The 20,809-nt window shown below is 47.7% G+C and overlaps 1 protein-coding gene and 1 pseudogene across 1 annotated transcript in view; one reads left to right on the top strand and one right to left on the bottom strand.

Moving 5' to 3' along the window:
• Positions 1-20,809, bottom strand: part of LOC119173547 (gonadotropin-releasing hormone receptor) — a 310,701-nt gene that overhangs the window by 2,902 nt on the left and 286,990 nt on the right. The window lies entirely within an intron of this gene.
• Positions 247-19,065, top strand: LOC142802677 (uncharacterized; annotated as a pseudogene).

The raw sequence follows: 20,809 nt of genomic DNA, 5'->3' as shown, positions 1-20,809 counted from the left end.
GATGATCAACGTGTAGCAACAAGCGAAGAGCAGATGATGATGAGCGCAAGGAGAGCGGGCAGAGATCGGCATCAGCAGTTCGTCGAGTTCCTCGGTGCACCAACGGCCTGCTGTTGAAGCAGCCTGGTGTGACTGTCCAGCGGCACTCACATTGCGTCCTTGGCTCCTTGGTGAGCCAGCGCCCTGCTGCCCTAGTGGCCTGTTGTGGGTGTTCCCAAGCGACAATAGGCGATGCCACAATAGGCGATGCCGCAGCTGGAAGTGGCTGGCTTACTGACAGCCAGGCACAGTAACAACTTGGGATCAAGCGGCCGTTACGACTCCCGGCCCACCTGTCTCAACCAGGGTGCACGTTGTGATGAGCCATCGCAACCTTCGTCGGGCCACATTGTGACACCACTGCGACGATGACCAGCACCGCGAGCGCGACGAAAACCTGAGAAGGTGAGTGTAGGATTGTGTATCAAGTCGCGAGAGTAGATGAACGGTTAATTCTCGAAGGGTATTGAGGCTGTAAATATTTCCCGTTGTTTCTAGTGTTGTCTATAAAGTCGTCTGTAATTCTTGTTTGAAGACCCCGATTTCCGAGTCACTTAATGAATGGATCCTTTGCCCACATCTAATTGCGTTTTCATCATAAACTGGCTACCCTGTCAAGATTTGCCAGTAAATTTTATAACGCGGAGACCAACATTCGGAGGTATTCATGCAACAATATACGACGGACATGGATCTCGATAAGTTAGCGGTCATTTCTACGTGGTTAGAAATGTCTGGCGCAGACCTTCGTGAGTGGGTCGAAAGAGAGCAGGTTAGACTGAACAACGAACACGCGACTGAGCAAGATGCAGCCAAAGAAGTAGCTGAGAGGCAGTGGTGAGAGGCAGTTCGAGATCCTGAAGCTTAGGTTTAAGCTTCAGGAGGGTTCCTTACGTTAGCCATCCGCGGCGGCAGCACTCACACCATCAGCAGCCTCTTCAGGCCTGAACCCGTAGAAGCTACTGTCTCTGTTCGCCGAGTGTGATGGAAACGCGATCAAGTGTGCGTCCAAGATCCGTTCATAAAATTTACTCGGCAATCAGGACTTTCAAACAAGAAAACAGACGACTTGGACAACACTAGAAAAACCCGAAATATTTAAAGCCTAAATGCTGTTCGGCAATTAACCATCTATCTAATTGATATGTGGGGTTTAACGTCCCAAAACCACCATATGATTATGAGAGACGCCGTAGTGGAGGGCTCCGGAAATTTTGACCACCTGGGGTTCTTTAACGTGCACCCAAATCTGAGCACACGGGCCTACAACATTTCCGCCTCCATCGGAAATGCAGCAGCCGCAGCCGGGATTCGAACCCGCGACCTGCGGGTCAGCAGCCTAGTACCTTAGCCACTAGACCACCACGGCGGGGAATTAACCATCTATCTACTCTCGCGACGTGCCATTACTAACTTCACCTCCTGACGCTTTAGTCGTAGTTACCGTGCTGGTCACCGTCGTGGCGGTGTCACTTCGTGGCCCGACGAAGGTTGCGATGGCTCATCATCGCGTGCGTCCCGGCTGTGAATGCTCGACAGGGAGTCGTAACGGCCAGTTAATCCCAGGTTGTTACTTTGCCTGGCTGGCAGTAAGTCAGCCGCTTCCAGCTGCGGCATCGCCTGTGGTCGCTCCGGCACACCCGCTCTAGGTCACTAGGGCAGCAGGCTGCTAGCGCACCAAGGAGCAAAGGACGGAACGTTGGCGCCGCTGAACAGTCAGACCAGGCCGCTCGAACAGCAGGCTGCTGGTTCACCCAGGAACGAAGCACGAGATCTCGGAGCCGATGGACAGTTTCACCAGACTGCTCAAACAGCTGGTTGCTGGTGCACCCAGGAACCAAGCGCGAGATCTCGCCACCACCGGAATAGTCACACCAGGTCACTCGAATAGCAGGCTGCTGGTGCACTGAGGAACTCAACGAACTGCTGTCGCCGATGTGCGCGCGATCGCCTTTGCTCTTCTTATTATTTCCCGTCCGTGTTCTTTTTTTCTGCCTCAATCATCATCAACTGCCTTTCGCTTGTGACCACACGGTAATAATCACCAGCTGCCTCGTCGTACTCTCACGGCCACGCACCATTATTCACATCATCACATCTGCCACCACTTAGGACAGTTGCCCACAACTATTCTATAAAACAAAGGGAGGTGGGGCGCATTGTTCAAGGAAAGTCCTCGTAGAACTTAAACTTTACAAATGTATGATAAAAAGAACAAGTCAATCGTATAAATACGAAGTGACCCAACACAAAATGCGACATTACCTATACGGCTTAAGCAGTCAGCCCTACATTGTTCGAACTTTATGTGTATTTTGCCGTAAAAGGGTGCCCTTGCGTCAACAAACTCCACCGTAGGACAGGGCTGTTCAGGTGCAATGGCTGATGGTCGCATTGTATGACAAAACTCTTACCGCATTGATAATTGTGGGACTTCTGCATGGTCCATACCAGCGCTGAACAATCCCGTTAAATGATATAATAGCCTGTTTCTCTAGGAAGGAGGTTTCGCGAAAGGCTTCGCGATGTCCGGGGCTCTAAGTATAGAACATGCGGCAAGTTTTTGCTTGAGGACGGTGGAAGTTTTTTCTTGAAGTGGTCCCCTTAGAACTATATTCCTTTGTCTCACCTTGTGAGGTCAGTGAGGGGTTTGGCAATCTCAGTGTAGTTAGGAATGCACTGCCTGTAGTACACCATTAAGGCGAGAAGAGAGAGAGAACACAACTTTATTGTCGTCAGACTTAAGGAGGTAGGTGACCCGCCAGGCTGAACCTGATGGCCACCTCCTCTGCCCTTTGTACGGCCTGGAGCTGAACGGCCAGGCTGGTGGAGGTCAGAACTGCCTCCCACCCCTCTGGCGAGGGAGCGGCTAGGAGATCGAGAGAGGGGGGATCTTCCCTGCAGGCCCAGAGAATGTGATTAAGTGTGGCTATTGAGCCACAATGCGAGCAATGCGGATCAATCGAGTCGGGGTATATACGTGCATAAATGTATGGGCACGGAAATGAAGGCGAGAAAAGACTGCAGTTTCTTGTATTGCCCTAACTGCGCTTCAAATTTTGTCAAGTGTCTTCATCAATGGTTTAACTTTCGTACCTTCAATGTGGTGTCCGAGGAAGGTAATAGCACTTTCTCCTATCAGGCACTTGTTCAGAATATTTGTAAAGTTTGCATCATGTATCTTCTGAAAAACGTGTCGCAGAGCCTCAGCATGGTGTATACAGGTAGCGCAGTGGCTATCACTACGTAGTCGAAGTAGTAATGAACGTTGGGCACATCTGCTAACACTGCAGGTATTAAGCGTGCGAAGGCAACTGGGACAGTCTGAATTCTGAACAGCATATAATTGAAGTTGTAGAGTCCTGATGTGTTTGAAAATGCTGTATTTTTACAGATTCCGGAAGCCACGGGTACTTGCCGGTAATCATTTATTAAGTCAAACTTCAAAAACAAAAAAAAAAACTTCTGCTTCCGTGCTAGTGCAAAGATAGTGGCAATCCTGGGTATCAGATCACTTTCAAAGAGCAACTTTTGTTCAGTTCGCTGAAATCGGTGAACAACCGAATCGTGTGGTCAGGTTCATTGACTACGATGATCAGTGCGTGATATGAAGACTGACTTCGCAATCATGCCTAGTCACAGCATCTCTTGTCCCTCGGCTTCCACATTTTGTCTCAAAGCCAGGAAAATAGAATACCGGCTTTTCGTATACCAACAAAAGTGAACATTCAACGAGCTCGTTTTTGCCTGGCAGATGCGAAAATATCTTTGCGTATACGTGGCACAATTGCGGAGCATATTCATGCTGTTTGTAAGTTGAGTTGGTTGGTATTTTCACGTCTGCAGCGTTCTGCGTTTTGCATAGACTGAGAGTGGAGATACCCTCTTCCGAATCATTCACAGCAACGTCCATGTCTGATGGTGAATCGCTGACAGAGGTGGCTATTGCCACTTCATCAAAATGATTTCCCGCACTTCGTACTTTTTCAGCATGTTGATGTAAATTACCTTTGTCTTTCCACGAAAGACATTTACGTCGTCAAGTTGATTCCTAACTTCACAGAAGGTAAATGAATCTTCCCATTTCATGTTCAGTTTGTTAAAGTCTGTGGGTGTAGGCTGTTGGCACATCATGCTCGGTGTCCTCATTTGTCCAAACCTCTTGCAGACGCTTAGAGGTCCACACACGTGCCTGCCGTAAATTAGTTCAAATGGCCAAAAACCCAAAAGTGGCGAGCCTCCCAGGATCTAATAGTAAATAATTACCTTACGCGGAGACCAATATTCAGATGTATTCAAGCTGCAATTGACGACCGACGTAGATGTTAATAAACCAGCAGTCATTCCTACGCAGTTGGAATTGTCTGGCGTAGAGCTGCGCGACTGGATCGAAAGTGAGCAGATTAGACAGAGGGACAAACGCGCGGCTGAGCGAGATGCAGCCAAAGAAGCAGCAGAAAGGCAGTGGTTACCGGACTAAGGCAGCTCGATATCCTGAAGCAGCTTAAGCTCAAGCTTCAGGAGGGTGCCCCACGTGAGCCATCTGCAGCGGAAGCACTCGCCTCATCAGCAACCCCTCTCGGCCTGAACTCGCAGAAGGTACTGCCACTATTTGATTAGCGACGTGGCGATCTCCATGCGTACCCGCAGAAGTTCGAGCACGTAGCCACGAGACAGCACTGGCCTCGAGATAAATTGGCCGTCGCCATAAGAATGTGTTTGATTGGAGAGGCACTGACTGTGATTGGACGTATGACCGCAGCAGACTCCCTCGACTATGAGAAGGCTAAGAAGGCACTAGTGCAGGGTTCAGGTTTACATTCGAGGAATAAAATGAGAAGTTTTCGAAGGTGCAACCACAAGATGGTGAGACAGGGAAGCGTTTTGTCGCGCCGATATCCAGCTATTTTGACAATAGCATCGAGATGGCCGGCGTTGCTTAAATATTCAAGGGCCTACCGGACCACGTCGTTAGCGAGTAGTTCCTACGTTGTTGTGACCCGAAGCTAGTTATCTTTCCGAAGGAAAGGAAATGCAAAACCCTTACTTCCCTTGAGGATACCACTGACAGTTTTCTAGAAGCCAAGGGCATAAATAGCAGTTCAAAGGTTACAGATCAAGTTAAGAATATAAATAAACAAACTATTGTATTCCAGAACAAGAAACCGCCGACTTGCTTTCTCTGCAACCGTAGCGGATACGGCTCTTGAATGTCGTGGTGCATCAACGCATTCTGAGAGATGCAAATCATGCTGATGTATTGGACATAAAGCAGCCGACTGCGAGTCTAAGGAAAACATTGCGTCGTACGTAATCATAGACAAAAGCGAAAAGCGAGATTCTGGTTGTCCAAGTAAAAACCTGTCACAAACATGTGCTAAACTTTAGTATCAAACGGCAAAAGGTAAGCCGTCAATTTCTTAGTAGACACCATGCCAGTCGTTAAAGGACGAGGTGTACTACAGGCAGCAACACAACCATTCCGTGGCGTTACCTGGTTGCCGATTGTTGTCTGACGAAAATAATCAGAAAAGTTGTGCTGTTGGGTGGCAATGACAAACAAATGGCCGAAGCACGCAATAGAATCCACACGCTTTACTTTAAATGAAACGCAAATGCACAGTGCAAGAGCAATCTTATATATTGCCACATCCTCTCGTCATTTTCTGTTATCACCCCGTTTCACTGTCAGTAATTCTCAGCACGGACCACGCCTACACTGTTCAGAAAGCATTGGGGTGGTAGATAATTTTGTTAAGAATAGTTCAAATTTGTGAACTTTACAGATTATTATAGAACCTACGTCGCCGCTAGTGATTACTCTGGAATATTCGATGGCAAGTGGATAATGCCGACACGCTTCGCCACTCGTCAGTTGATCGATGGCCGACGTTCTGCCCGCTGCTATCAGTGCCAGTGTCTTACTGTAATCTGACTTTTCTTTTGCGTTGCCGCAAGTTCAGCTAAATAAACAGTTTATTATTAAAAAAACTGTGTGCTCGTTTGGCTGACGTCATGACCCCGTGACATCTTGAAGTCGAGAGCCAAGCCCCAACTATGAAGCAAACATCTCTGCCAACCTCGACCTGCAAGGAAGCCGACAGGAACAAGGGCTACTTCCGCAGTACGGGGCTCTACTCGATAATACTAGCAAGCCAAAGGCCACAACCACCACTGCGACAAATATGACAGCCCCTGTACCAGTGCCCGCCATGGTCGCAATGCAGCAGCTAAAGGAGCCACCGATCATCCACGGTTCATCGTTTGAAGAACCGAAGACTTGGAAGGGTGGCGGTTCGGGCTAGCTCGTATCGCATTACCGTAGTTATAGCGCAAGAACAGAACGATGACAAAGGACAAAAAGTAGACGAGCGCTCGTCTCTTTCTTGTCCCTTTGTTGTCGTTCTGTTCTCGCGTTATAACTACTGTCGGAGACTTGGCTGGAGACGTAGGACCAAGTGGCCGCCTTGAACCAGTGGCACTATGAAAGAAAGTTGCGTCGCAAGTACTTTTACCTGGAAAACGCGGCGAAGACCTGGGTCGAGAATCGGGAGCCAGCCCTTTGATCCTGGAATATTTTTTGTGGTGCATTCCTGAAACCTTTCACTAGCGTTGCCCGCGAAGAGTCATGGCTTAGCCCGAAACACGGGTGCAGCTGCCCAACAAGATTGTCACCATCTTCACGGAAGAGATGGCGCAACTGTTTCGGTACATCGATCCTGCCATGGGTGAGGACAAGAAGATCCGTTTCCTCATGCGGGGTGTGAAGCAAGATTTGTTTGCTGGACTTGTGTGCAACCTGCCCAAGACGGTTAACGAATCCGCACGGAAGCCTCGACTATCGAGAAGGCACTTGAAATGCGCTCCATCGCTCTTCAACAGGCAACTACGCTGAAGCCCATGCCCTCAGCACGAAAGAACTGCGTGATACCCTCCAACAGATTGTGTGGGAGGAGCAACGGAACCTGTTGCTTTTGTCGCAGCCCCAAATGAATTCGATTGCCGACACCTTTTGCGGGGAGTTTTGGCAATCGCTTTGACTTACCGAAGCTGAAGCCAAACATGACGTTGGACATGAAGTTGTTTCCTTCAACATGACTACTTATCTTTCGAACACCTTTCTCAGAAATGATGTGAAAAACGTAAGCCGAATATTTTCTATATCATATTTCTTTTCTGGTTTCGGAATCACGATAACATAACAGCGTGTTTCCATTGTTGTGGTATTAAACTGAAACCGAAATTTTATTCAGCTTCAGAAACATGTTACGAAGAGGGAAGGTAAAAGCTGTGAGAAGAGCTCGAGTGTCTCTGACCCCCTAGTACACAGAGTAGCATAGAAGACGTGTAACTAGAACAAGCAAAATAAAACAGCTTTTCACATTGTGCATAAAAAAACTAATTGAAAGAATACAATGCAGGCACAAAACATATTTGCCGAATCACATCATTATATAAACACCAATCAAAATTGTTTTATTGATATGCTAGATATGTCACTGTTATGTTCCCTAATAATGTCGTTTAGAAGTGTAGCCATTTGAAGTTTTTACAATCTATTTCGGCATTTCGTTCAATATGTTTATGTGTATTACACTTCAGGCCGACGTACATGATAACCGTATGAGAGCCATGGTTTGGTCGGAATTTACTAGGCAATGTCTGTCTGTCTGCGTAAGTAAGGAGCTCAGCTGTGTTTACGCGTGAATCAGGACAAAAAGCGCAGGACTTGGCTGAGTAGACACTTTTAGTTGGGCGTTTGGAGAAGTTGCGTAGGCTGTGAAAATGACGTTGCGCATGGTGCAAGCGAAGCGTGCTAAAACACATTTAGTTTAACGTAGAATAATGCGTTCCACTCAATTATACAAGTCCTATGGAAGATGCAAGGGTTTCGAATGCTTACCAGCACCACCGGCGTTAGAAGCATGCTCATAATAGATCCTAGTAATAACTTGGCCTCTGTGATCTGCACAAAAAATATCCTGACTGCCAGGGTAAGGGCCACCAGTGTACAAGTCAGGCCGTGGCGTTCGCTCTGTGGATATTTAGCACCGTTCCTGGGTGTACTGATGCGCACGTTTATCTTTGCTGCTCTGAACTTGGGTGAGCAATGTAAGAACAGCGTCTTATCGGGAACGGCCAGACTAGATCGACCCCAGCGTTCTCGCCAGCGCTTCTGGGGACGAGGCTGAGCATACCCCGCAACAAGTGGTCGCGTTCCAGGAAATCAAGACGTTACATTGTACTACCAGCACAATTATATAATGAGAGCTCGCACAACGTCTAAGGTGTGTTACGTTCCACCATGAATAAAAGTACGTACAAGCTGCCGTTTTATTTACGGGTTCAATTGCCGACGGGCCTGGCAGGAGACGCGTTCCCGCACACAACCTATAAAGAAGATTCTTGAAGATTTTTGTGAGACGCCATGAAATTTCTTCTGTATCATCGGGATGCCGAAACGCGCTACTTGAATGCACTTCAGCTGGCTTTAAAACATCGCCTTTCATTGTGAAGTACACATGCCTTGCATCGTGTCTGCTGTTCCTGTCCGTGTCGAACGCCGATGCAGCTTCCATATCTCCGGCGTCTCGCAAGAACGTAACGTAGTAAGCGCTGCGCACGGCCTTCTATACACTTTATAGATAAGGTCGTGGTGCTGCGTTACGTGCGTGACATCTTGTTATGAGCGTAGACATGCATCTCTAGAATACATACGCTACGTACTACACATCCGCAGTTCTCTTCCGTGGCAGTGTTGCGTACGTAGCCTCGTTATGTATGCCCAACTAGAAGTGTCTAGTATCTTACCAATTCTGCTGCTCTATCTTGATCATAGCCAGCGTATGAGGCATGAAGTAGCTGCTGAAAGCAACTGAAGGAGCAAGTGACGGAAAGCTAGGTGGTGGGCCAAGCGGGGAGTAGAGTGCACTGAATGGTTCCTTAACACGAGTCCTATGGTGCACTAAAAATGGAAAGGTTGATTTTCGTGCCGTAGCAAAGCGCGGAGGAAGATTACCTCTTCGTGAAACATATCTTGATGTCTTTCAGGGAGCAGATGCTCTCATTGGTCTTGACAGAATTGGAATGGCCGACACATTTTGGAAGTTCACAAGCGTGAATACTGCTGGTGGTTGTGACAACTGAGATAGATTGCCTTCAGATGACGAGTCGCAAGCGAGTCTTCATCGTAGTATCCAATCGACAATCATATCTTCTTTATATTTTTTCCACCAAGATTCGTCGTGTTCAAAGATGTGTACTAGATCGAATTTAAAAGCCTCACCAGTGATGTAGTCAGTGAAGTTTGTCGTCATTTCCTGTTCTGACAAGGAGGCAGCGGTAGCGTGCAACTCGAACAGGTCGAACCAGTCCTGTACAGGTCTGCTGCTGTGTACATTCGCTGCTCTGTACAGCTCTGCTACTCTGTGCATCCGCTGCTCCAATGTATTTGAGAATGAAAAGGTAAGTCAATGGTTCTGTAATGATGCTGGTCTCGGTATAAAGTGACGAAGGGCTTCTCTTCTTCACATACGGTCATGGCGAATGGCTGAGGTCTGCGACGATTGATGATCGAGTATCGATTCTATGTTGGCCTGCACAGCTGGCCGGACAGCTTCAGACTCGAAAACGCTAGGCTTCACATGAAGCAACCCGCTCTATTTTGGTTTCAGGCCCGTATCGATGACCTTAATACATGGGAGGACTTCAATATAGACTTCAAAAAGACCTTTGTGGGCTAGACAAGCCTGTCCCAACAGCGGAAGGAAATGCAGGAAATTGTCCAGATGTAGGGAGAATCCATCACTGCATACTTTCTTGAAAAAAGGCGTTATTAAGCAAAGCATTAGGCCTCAGTATGCAGGATACCAAAGAGCAAGTCTTGGTGAGGCTGCGGTTCAAGGATGCACGCATCTCGATGTCGGCGGAGAATCCCAAGGACAAGGATATATTGCTGGCAGATTTTTGAAAACTGGAGCGAATAACCGAAGCCAGATTGCGGCAGTATCCAGGAGCCAAGCCACACGGTGGTGACCCAAGTACTGCGACACCTTATTAAAAGACTTCGCCTTCAAAATCTTAGAGTGCCACGCGTCCAGCTGAGCAAGCGATAACAAATGCACGCGCTACTGACCAAGCAAAAGGTGGAGACCGTTGAAGAAAACGCCAGAACCTCGCAAGCGTGATCGGTCTGCGCGAAAATACTACAGCTGTGGAAGGTACGGGCACACAGCGAAACACTGTTCTAAGACAAACTATGCTGGGAACTACATGGTTAATAAGGATCGAACAAGTGAGAGCGGTCCATCTCAATTCCTGAAGACTGCAATCATCAATGGTACACCCCAGCTCTCCATGATGATTGAAACGGAAAATTCATACTGTATTTTGCGGCATCAAGCGGCTGAATGGTGCAACCACCTGCACGTTATTTGCAAGGCCAAAGCATTGAACGGGTTAGGAAACACTGCTACAACTACATTATAGTTTACTGGAACTTCGGAGGTTGACATAGAAATTGGTGATGCGTTATGCCATAACGTCAAGGTTGTTGTTCTCAGCAGTGCCTTGCCTGTGCGGTGATGTTTGTTAGGACCTGGACGGAACAGGACCACAATGCATACATTCGCATGGGACATGAACTCAGAATTGGCTACCGAGATGATCTTCTGTTTTGCAACATTGACCTCGCCCAGATGAAGCCTTTTAAGGAACCACTTCGTGTCAAGGAGACCATTGTGGTGCCCAAAATAACTGTGTGTTGGGTGACAGTGGAGACCAATAGGAGTGAAGAAAACGTTGTATTGCCCACGGGAACTGGGAAGGAAGTACAACTTCATGTTGAAGACGAAATTATTCAGATACCCATGTTGAACGACAAGATGAAGACTCCAGCTGGTCAAGGGAAGTTTGTTGGCCCATGCTAAGCTGCTATCGGGGAGCGAAGACTTAATTCCCGTGATACTTGTGCCTTAGCAGAAGTCCATTTATCGAAGCCTGGTAAACGTCGGAGAAGATGCCAATGAACAGAAAGTTGACGCACTGCCGAAATTGTTGAATGAACATAGGAAATGATTTGCGCTGAATTTGTCAGAGTTGGGCTGTTGTAATCAACTAGAGATGACGATTACAGAGCGTCCCGGGAGCAGCCTAGTTAACTGCAAACTGTACATGACTAACAAAGAAGAAAGGCGATCTAAAAATTTGTCAAGGATTCAAAAGAGACTCATCGTAGCCGAAACATCTTGACCGTATGCATGTCCAGTGCTGCTGGCGAAAAATAAGAATGGAGAGAATTGTCTACTCATGGATTACCGTCGGGTAAATAGTCTAACGGTGCCGAAACACTTTACCTTGCCAAACAATGATAACCAATCGCAACGACTCTCCGGCGCACAGACGTACTATGTGTTAGACTTTGCAAACGGATACCTTCAACTTCAACTAAAAGAGAAATCGAAGTCCAAGACTGCATTCACCACGCCTCATGAGACCGGGCAGTTTGAACGCATGGTGTTCAGTTTGAGAAATGGCGCTGCTGTGTTTCAACGCCTAATGAACAAGGTACTCGGATTGCTGCGCAACACTGAAGTATTGTGTTGCATGGACGACCAGTTGATTTCAGCAAAGGATTTAGAAGAGCTGTTGGTTTGACTCAAACAAGTGTTGGACTCCCTGCAAGGTGCTAGAGTAACCCTGAAAAAAAATTACATGTACAGTCGAAATCAATGATATGCGAAGCACGAATGAGAAAGGTTGATATGTTACTTTAATATCAGGACGACGTTACGAGGTGGAAGTAAATGATGCCGTTTATGACTTCCGTGTCAAGGTTGTCATGTTAGGATGTGTCAGTTCTCTTCGTCATCTATTCATGTCACGTGATAACCAATTTAGTATATGTCGAGCTAGCGAAACACCCGCAAGCACGATATGAGCGTGGTATGTTGTCATGTTCGTACATGACACGAGTGTCAGGATTATCATCTTTCCACCAGCCATATGTTTCGTCATCTATTGACGTGACGTATACAGAATTCGGTATATGTGGAGCTAGCGAAACGGCCGCGAGCGCATCATGAAGACCCAATATACTACAATGTAGCGCTGACGCGCGTGCACTACGGGCACAGCGATGCTACGATAACAAAACAGAGCACTCTATAGCCTGACGCAAGGCGTGACCAGCGTGACCAGTGTCCGTCGGTGCGGCCGACGGCAACCGGCGCCAAATGCAACATGCTGCGATTCGTGCCGATGCGTTACCCAGACAACCATGCGTCTCTCTCTTTTAGTGACGGAAGGACATCGAAGATGCTGAAACGCGCATGCGTCAAAGCATCGCCGCGGAGCACGCACCTGCGAGTATATGGCAGGACCAGCGCATGGCGTGGCAACGCCGGCGTGACGCGACGAAATGAACGCCGGCGAGCACGCGCACCGCATCACGTTGAAATGTATTGGCGCCTTGAATGTGGCATTTAGTCATATTCTCACATGACACGTATCTCATGATTATCATGTTTGCACCATTGACATACGTTCGATATTAATTGACGTCATGTAATACCAAATTTGGCATACGTGAAGCTAGCGAAACGGCCGCGAGCGCATCACGAGTGCGGCATGTAGTCATGTTATGTGACACGCATGTCGTGATTATCTTGTTTAGATGTGTCATTTATTTATGCCATCTGTTCGCATCACGTAATACCGAGCTTGGGGCTTGTGAAGATAGTGAAACGGCCGCAAACGCATCATGAGCGTAGCATTTAGTCACGCTGTTACTTGACACGCATGTCATGTTTATCATGTTTGCACCAGTATCGTACCTTCGTTATGCATTCACGTTCCCAAATACCAAATTGAGTATAAGTGAAGCTAGCGAAACGGTCGCCAGCGCAGCATGTTGATGACATGTAGTCATGCCGTTTGGTGACATGGCCTCATGATTATTATGTTTGCACCAGTCTCATACATTGGTCATCCATTCACGTACCATAATACTAAATTTGGTATATGTGACGCTAGCGAAACGGCCACGAGTGCATCATGAGCGTGGCATGTGGTCATGTTACAAGACACGCATGTCATGATTCTCTTGTTAGTGCCTGTCGCTTGTGTTCGCAATGCAGTTATATTACACCATACTAGTCCTGCAACATGCCATTTGAACAAAACCATCGCAAGAGCTGCAGGACCATAAAATGTAAATCATTACATTCATTACATACATTTTATGTTTTTTATCTTATGACTAGTCAAATATGTTCTTCATACAGTCATGTTCTGCCACACCAAGTTGTTATCGATACCATTATTGAAACGGCTAGGAGAGCTAAAAGTCATATATAGATAGATGGATAAATAGATAGATAATTAGATAAATAGATAGATAGATAAATATAGAAATAGATAGATAGATAGATAGAAAGAAAGAAAGATAGATAGATAGATAGATAGATAATTAGATAGATACATCAATAGATAGATAGATAGATAGATCAATACATAGATAGATAAATAGATAAACAGATAGATAGATAGATAGATAGATAGATAGATAGATAGATACATAGATAGATAGATAGATAGATAGATAGATAGATAAATAGATAGATAGATAGATAGATAGATAGATAGATAGATAGATAGATATGCTCAAAGTCACGGAGCTCTCTAAGAAATGCTCCACATTTAATATCTAAGTGTGTGTTTGGATGTGACAGAATTGACTACTTATTCTTTAAAATAGCGGAGGGCTAGCTGCAGCAAGGGTAAGTGAAGTGAAGCAAGTGAAACAGCCATACTGGACGCCAGCAGACGAACTGATGTTCCCAGTGTAAGAAGATTTATGGGGCTAACAGTATTTGCCAGACGATTCAATCCCTATTATGCCTTGAAGGTGGAACCACTTACTTGTCTGACCAAAAAAGGAGACGAAGTTCACATGGAGGATGGTACAGCAAGAAGCTTTCGACAAGCTTCGAAAGTACCTGACAACACCACCCGTACTGAAGTTGTACAACCCTTTGGCTCCAACGGAGCCCTGCACGGACGCAAGCAGGCATGGAATTGTGGGGATTATCCTACATCAAGATGAGTTTGGATGCTGGCATTTGTTTTTCTGTGTTACTAAACATACCACTGATGCCGAAAGAATTTACCATGCGGGAAAGCTGGAGTTGATGGCGATTGTCTGGAGTATGGAAAGACTTAATTCATTTTTTTAGGCATTTCATTCACGTTAGTAGTAGATTCTGAAGCAATTGTGTATTTAAATGCACACATGACTCTTAAACCAGAAATATCAAAGTGGTTCGACTTAGTCCAAAAGTATGATTTTGAGTTGAAGCACTGATCAAGTGAAAAAAATTGCAATTGTGGACTACTTGAGTCGTGAACCTGTAGAAGCGCCGAAGGACACCCTAAATGGCATTGTTGATACAAGGATCGAAGTGTGCCTTACGATGGCATTAGAGAAAGAAGTTGTGATCACCCAACGCTCCGATGCAGATTTGGCAAGCTTGCTGAAACATTGGAAAAGCCAGTCAGATAAAGGAGACAAGAAGAGAGCGCCAAGGCCAAGGACTTACGCCTGAGAGAGGGAAAACTATTTTACTTGGAAGACGATGGACGAATTTCTTCGTAATGCCTAAAGGCATGCCCAAAACCTTGTGCGTCAAGTTTCATGACGCACAGGGACATTTTGCTGCAGACCAAACGATGACAAAAATCAAGAAACTTTCTTGGTTTCTTCGGATAAAGCGCTACGTGGACCAGTGCATTCTCATGTGTTTTGAGTGTCTTATCACGAAGGTACCAGGATGAAAGAAGCCTGAGCTCCCGCACTCGGTAGCACCTGGTAGGAGACCATTTCAAGTTGTTCATGTGGACCACGTTGGTCCGTTCGTGGAAAGTTTCAAGAAAAACCAGTGAATGTTGGTGCTGGCGAACAATCTGACCAAGTTTGTGCGCCTCTACTCTGTGTGGGACACCTCGGCGAGAAATGTGCCGCGGTGTATGCAGAACTTTACAACACAATACGGACTTCAGGAGCGCATCATCACTTACCTTGGTTCCTGCTTGACGTCCCACAGCTTCGAAGCCTTATGCCGAAAAAATGGCGTGGTCCACACTCTGAAGACTGCACACCATCCAAGGGCGAATGGTCAAGTTGAGCGTATGAACAGAACGCTGGTGCCGTGTATTATGGCGAAAATCAAGAAGCCAACTCACAAGGACTGAGATCAGAAGGTAAAAGATGTAGAAGGCTACCTCAACACCACCTATATTGCCTCAACAGGGACTAGCCTGTTCAAGCTCTTGCATGGATATCAACCAAGGATACAAGATGGTGTACTAAGATGGCTGAACACTGAGAATAACGAGTGGGTATGCCCTGAACAACTTCACGCTTTGCTCAAGGGGACATAGCAAGCCAGCAAGAAAGGACAAAGTTGTACTTTGGCACGTGTCTATTCAAGGCAGACAAGTTAAGCGTTCCAGAGGCAGTGGTCATGCACAACGTTCCAGAGCACCCTGATGCCCCAAGAAAACCCAGAAAAAGTTTAAAGGCCCACTAATAGTGGTACAAGTTCTCCCGACAGGCACCTACAGAGTGACCGAGATGGGCGGAAAAAGAAGGGTCTACTCGACAAGTGCCCACATAGGCGAACTGAAGAGGTAGGGTGGAAAACGCCAAGGATAGTTCGACCAGTCAAACTCTGATGAGGAAGAAATCGTTCCTAGACGTAGCACGCACGTATCCAGAGAACCTGCATACCTTTGGTACTACACCACGTACACTAAGGACCACTTATTGACAGGAATGACCAAGCGTGGTTCATTCCCTCATTGTGGTTTAAAGACCACAAAACGAAACTCTCTACGTGGTCCATCTTCAAAACAAGCCTCACACAAGTTTTAAGACTGCCTGAGGTACGAAAACGCCGTGCCGTGCAACGCTTGCATACTCGGTCCCAGCAGCTTGATGAGAATTTCACAAGCTAAAATGAGGACGTTCTGGATTTTTGCAAGCTAGTCAACGGGTTGATGTCTGAAGAGCTTACGATCAAGCACATCATGAAGGGCATTGAGGACAACGCTTTTCAAATGTTGCTTTTTAAGAGTCCTCACACTGACGTAGAACTGACCGAGTTATGCTTGAGTTTCAACGAGTTGCGCAGGCAAATTCTTTCCACCCCATGTCCCTCGGTGCCCGGGAACTCTTTGTCTAGCCTGTCCATCCTTGGCATGGCAGACCACGATGCCCTTCTTCTCTTAAAGATCCAAGAGTTTATCCGCGCTGAGGTCGCTCGTCAACTCTTGTTGATGTCCTGTGTACCCGATCAACCACGCTGATTGACGTCTACACTCCGCGACTACAGTCAAGGCCAAGTCACACAAGCTCTTCTTCCCGCTCGGGAACCGCCGCCAGTCGCCACATTTCTCACGTTCGCCGAGCCCGTTGCTCGACCTCGACAGCTTGCGTTCCAGCGAGCGCCTTTGTATTCGCCGCCACCCTTTTCACCGCCAACCTATTCACCACCGCCTATGCCGATACAACCTCGGCCGCAGTTTGTTGCCCCCCCCCCAGCCGCAACTCGGCGTCTACTCCAACCAATGGCGGACCTACAACAACCGTCCGACATGTTTTTGTTGTGGCGGTGTTGGTCACGTGGCGCGTCATTGTCGTCGTCGCCAGGCTACTCCGAACATTCGACAAATGCCCCCTATCGATCCTCAGTTTTTTGTGCTCTTTCAAGCCCTCCTTGCTCTTTCTTTCCGCCTAATTGTCCACTCGGACCCACCCACCGCTCCTCATCTCCACGTCAATGTTCGCCTTCCCATATGCGTAGCCGTTCCGGACCCACCGATCAGAAAACCTAACGGCCGCAGTTCCCGAGGCACGAGCTGCATCCCCATCGCCATGGACAAGTCCTCGCCCCTGTCCAGCTAATGTCATTGAAGTGTCTGTTGATGGTATCATTGTCATGACACTTGTTGACACCGTAGCCGCTCTCTCCGTCCTTTCCGTCCACCTGGCTGCAAACTCCGCCCAGTTCTGATGCCATTATCAGGTCTTTTACTTAGAACGGCTAACGCACATAGTGCAACACCTCTCGCAGCCTGCACCATATGAGTCGTCATCGAAGGGATTGTCCATATCGTCGAATTTGTAGTGCTGCGCTCGTGTTTCAATGACATAATACTCGGCAGGAACTACCTTGCGAATAAATGCTATCATTGACTTCTGTCGCGCTGAACTTCAGCTGTCTGCACTTCCTGGTGTTAACGCTGTCGAAGCCTCCCTACCATATTTTAAACTGCCTGTTTTTGACGACACCATCGTACCACCGTGCTTTTTTCTGTTGGTGACTGTGTCATGTCACGCTATTTCCGACGGTGATAATCTATTTACGCCCTCTGCCCTGCTCATTCGACGCAAATGTTCTCCACTGCCCGTTGCTCTCCTTACTCTCCATCATGGCGTCACGAAGGAACTCGTGTATAACACGCTAGAAGAGCCTTTATCTTTATTCCATGGCGATTGTCTTCGTTGGGTGCATCCGGTCGAGGCCCAACATATTTTCGACGCTCCGTCTAGCATACTTTCTATGGACCTCAGCGCATTGATTTCTTACCCTGTTGTTGACCAGTCACTCCTTGACGCTTTCCACCACTCCATCAATGTCGCAGCGTCTTCTTCAGAACGAAGTCAGTTTGTCAACCTGCTGCAAAATTTTCGCACTTCTTTTGACAGCCACGCTTTTGACCTCGGTCGCACATCGAACATCTCGCACAAGATTGACACAGGAAGCCATACGCCTCTACGGCAGCGTTCCTACCGAGTCTCAGCGTCCGAGCGCCGTGTTATTGACGACCAGGTTGCTGGCATGTGCCAGCGGAGTATTTACAGCCTTTTAACAGTCCCTGCGCGTCACAAGTGCTTCTTGTTAAGGAGAAAGATGGCTCCATTCGGTTCTGTGTCGACTACCGACGCTCGAACAAGATCGCCCGTGAGGATATTTGCTCGTTACCTCGAACAGACGATGCCCTTGACTATTTGCAGAGAGCAGAATACTTCTGTTTAATAGATTCGCGTTCTGGTTACTGGGAAGTTCCTATGGAAGCAACTGACCAACCGAAAACAGTATTTTTCACACCCGATGCATTACTCAAATTTACCGTTACGCCTTTCGGCCTTTGTAACGCTTCAGCCACTTTTGAGAGAATGATGGACGCTATTTTACGAGGCCTCAAGTGAAACACATGTTTATGCTACCTTGAAGACGTAGTGGTCTTTTACGTCGATTTCGACACCCATTTAATCGTCTCGAGCACGTCCTAACACGCATCACCGACGCCGGCCTTCAACTCAACCTTAAGAAGTGCCCGGAAGCTCACCATTCTTGGCCACGTCGTATCGCGGGACGGCATACTTCCAGACCCCACTAAGCTTCCAGCAGTCGCCAATTTTCCGTAGCCAAAGAACCTAAAGGAACTTCGAAGTTTTGTCGGGTTGTCGTCATACTTCCGACGCTTTAATAAAACTTCGCCCCGCCGCAGTGGTCTAGTGGCTAAGGTACTCGGCTGCTGAACAGCGGGTCGCGCGATCAAATCCCAGCTGCGGCGCCTGCGTTTCCGATGGAGGTGGAAAGGTTGTAGGCCCATGTGCTCAGATGTAGATGCACGTTAAAGAACCCCAGGTGGTCGAAATTTCCGGAGCTCCCACTACGGCGTCTCTCATCTTCATATTGTGGTTTTGGGACGTTAAACCGCATATATCAATCAATTATTCGAAATTTCGCTTTCGTATGTGCACCCCTTACAGACCTTCTTAGCGGCAACAAGGACCTTTCCACCTGGTCACCAGCCTGCGACGATGTGTTCACCAAAATACGCCACCTGCTAACTTCACCACCCACCATCTGCCACTACAATCCTGCCGCTCCCACTGATGCTAGTGGTGTTGGACTTGGCACTGTGCTCGTGAGACTGTGCGACGACAGGCAGGTTTGATGAATATGACGTCGCCTACGCAAGCTGAACTCTGATGAAAGCCGAGGCTAACGTAACAACTCCGACACCGAGAAAGAGTGTTTAGCTATTATTTCGTCCCTTGGAAAATTTCGCCCCTACCTGTATGGTCACGCATTCGACGTCGTCACTGACTATCACGCCCTTTGTTGGCTATCCACACTTTAAGACCCTTCCGGACGACAAGCTCACTGGGCGCTCAACTTAAGGAGTACGACTTACGCGTTATTTACAGATCCGGTCGTAAGCACACGGACGCCGATGCCCGTTTTCGCTCACCCGTATCGTACGAAGGTGTTTGCCTGTCCTCCCTCGAGCCTGCACTTGCGTCATCCGCCTTGCCGAACTTCGCGGTTGAACAACGGAAGGATCTCTGGATCATTGGCATCATAAGCATTCTTTCTGATCATCTCACTCCTTTGCTGTCTCGCACTTTCCGCCACCAGGCTTGCAACTTTTGCCGAAGGGACGGTCTTTTTATTGACGCAACTACCTTTCCGACAGTCGCAAGTGGCTCATTGTGATACCTCGCCATGTTCGAGCTGTTATGTGCGAAGCTTTCCACGAGAACCCACAGTGCGCCCACGCAGGCCTCTTCAAAGAATACGCTAGGCTTCGACTCAGGTTTTATTGGCGTGGCATGTATCACTATACTTGCGGAAATTTATTCGCTCGTGTGCTCAGTGCCAAGGACGAAAGTTAATTCTCGGGCAAGTCACGCGTCACAACCTCTTCCTTGTCCTAGTCGACCTTTTGATTGCGTCGGCATTCACATTCACAGATCACTATCATCAACTCTAGCTGGTAATCGCTGAATTATTGTTGCGATAGACCAACTCACATGCTATCCCGAAACAGCCGCGTTGCCGACTGTCACAGCCCGTGACGTCGGAGCGTTTCTGTTGCGACGTTTCGTTCTGAGTCATGGTGCCCCCACGAGCTCCTAACTGACAGATGTCGTGCCTTCTTTTCTGACGCCTTGAAGGCATTACTCAACGAATGATGAATGGTGCACCGCACAAGTACAGCGCAGCACCCTCAGATGAATGGCATGACGGAGCGCTTCAACTACTCTTGGCGATATGCTGTCGATGTACGTCGCCTCTGATCATTCAAATTGGGACGAACTTCACCCATTCGTTACCTAAGCGTATAATACTGCCGTAAAAGCTATTACCGGGTTTTTGTCGTACTTTATTCTATACGGACGAGAACCTTTCAATACAGTAGACACCATTCTTAAGTATAAACCTGATGAGGCCGAAAGTAACACTCTGTCAAAAGCTACCCGACATGCCGAAAAATGCCGCCAGCTTGCCCGCTCTTCTTCTTCCGAGGACCAGTGGCAGCAGCAATACCGCCAACCTGGGGACCGTTCGGCTCCAAACTTTCCACCTGGTTCATCGGTATGGCTTGGGGCGCCTGCTACTGCACCTGGCCGCTCCGCAAAACTTTTCCCAAATACCTCGGACCATAACGCGTTGTTGAGCAAATGTCACTCGTCAACTACATCGTGGAGCCCATCATCCCATCCACAGACCTGCGCTACCGAGGCCGTGACACTGTCCACGTCTGTCGCCTTAAGCCATACTATGACCTATTAGTTGATTTTTCTGCCTAATTCGCCAGGATGGCGTCTTTTTCTACGGAGGGCGATTGTAGTGAAGATGGGCCTCAGTGGCATTTTCCTGAGCCTCAGGGGCATCACCATCAGAATAAGCTCCTG

This window comes from Rhipicephalus microplus, chromosome 3, assembly GCF_043290135.1.
Source record: "Rhipicephalus microplus isolate Deutch F79 chromosome 3, USDA_Rmic, whole genome shotgun sequence".
NCBI lineage: Eukaryota > Metazoa > Arthropoda > Arachnida > Ixodida > Ixodidae > Rhipicephalus > Rhipicephalus microplus.
Note: the sequence above shows the minus strand (reverse complement) of the source record. Positions and strands in the feature narration are given on the sequence as shown.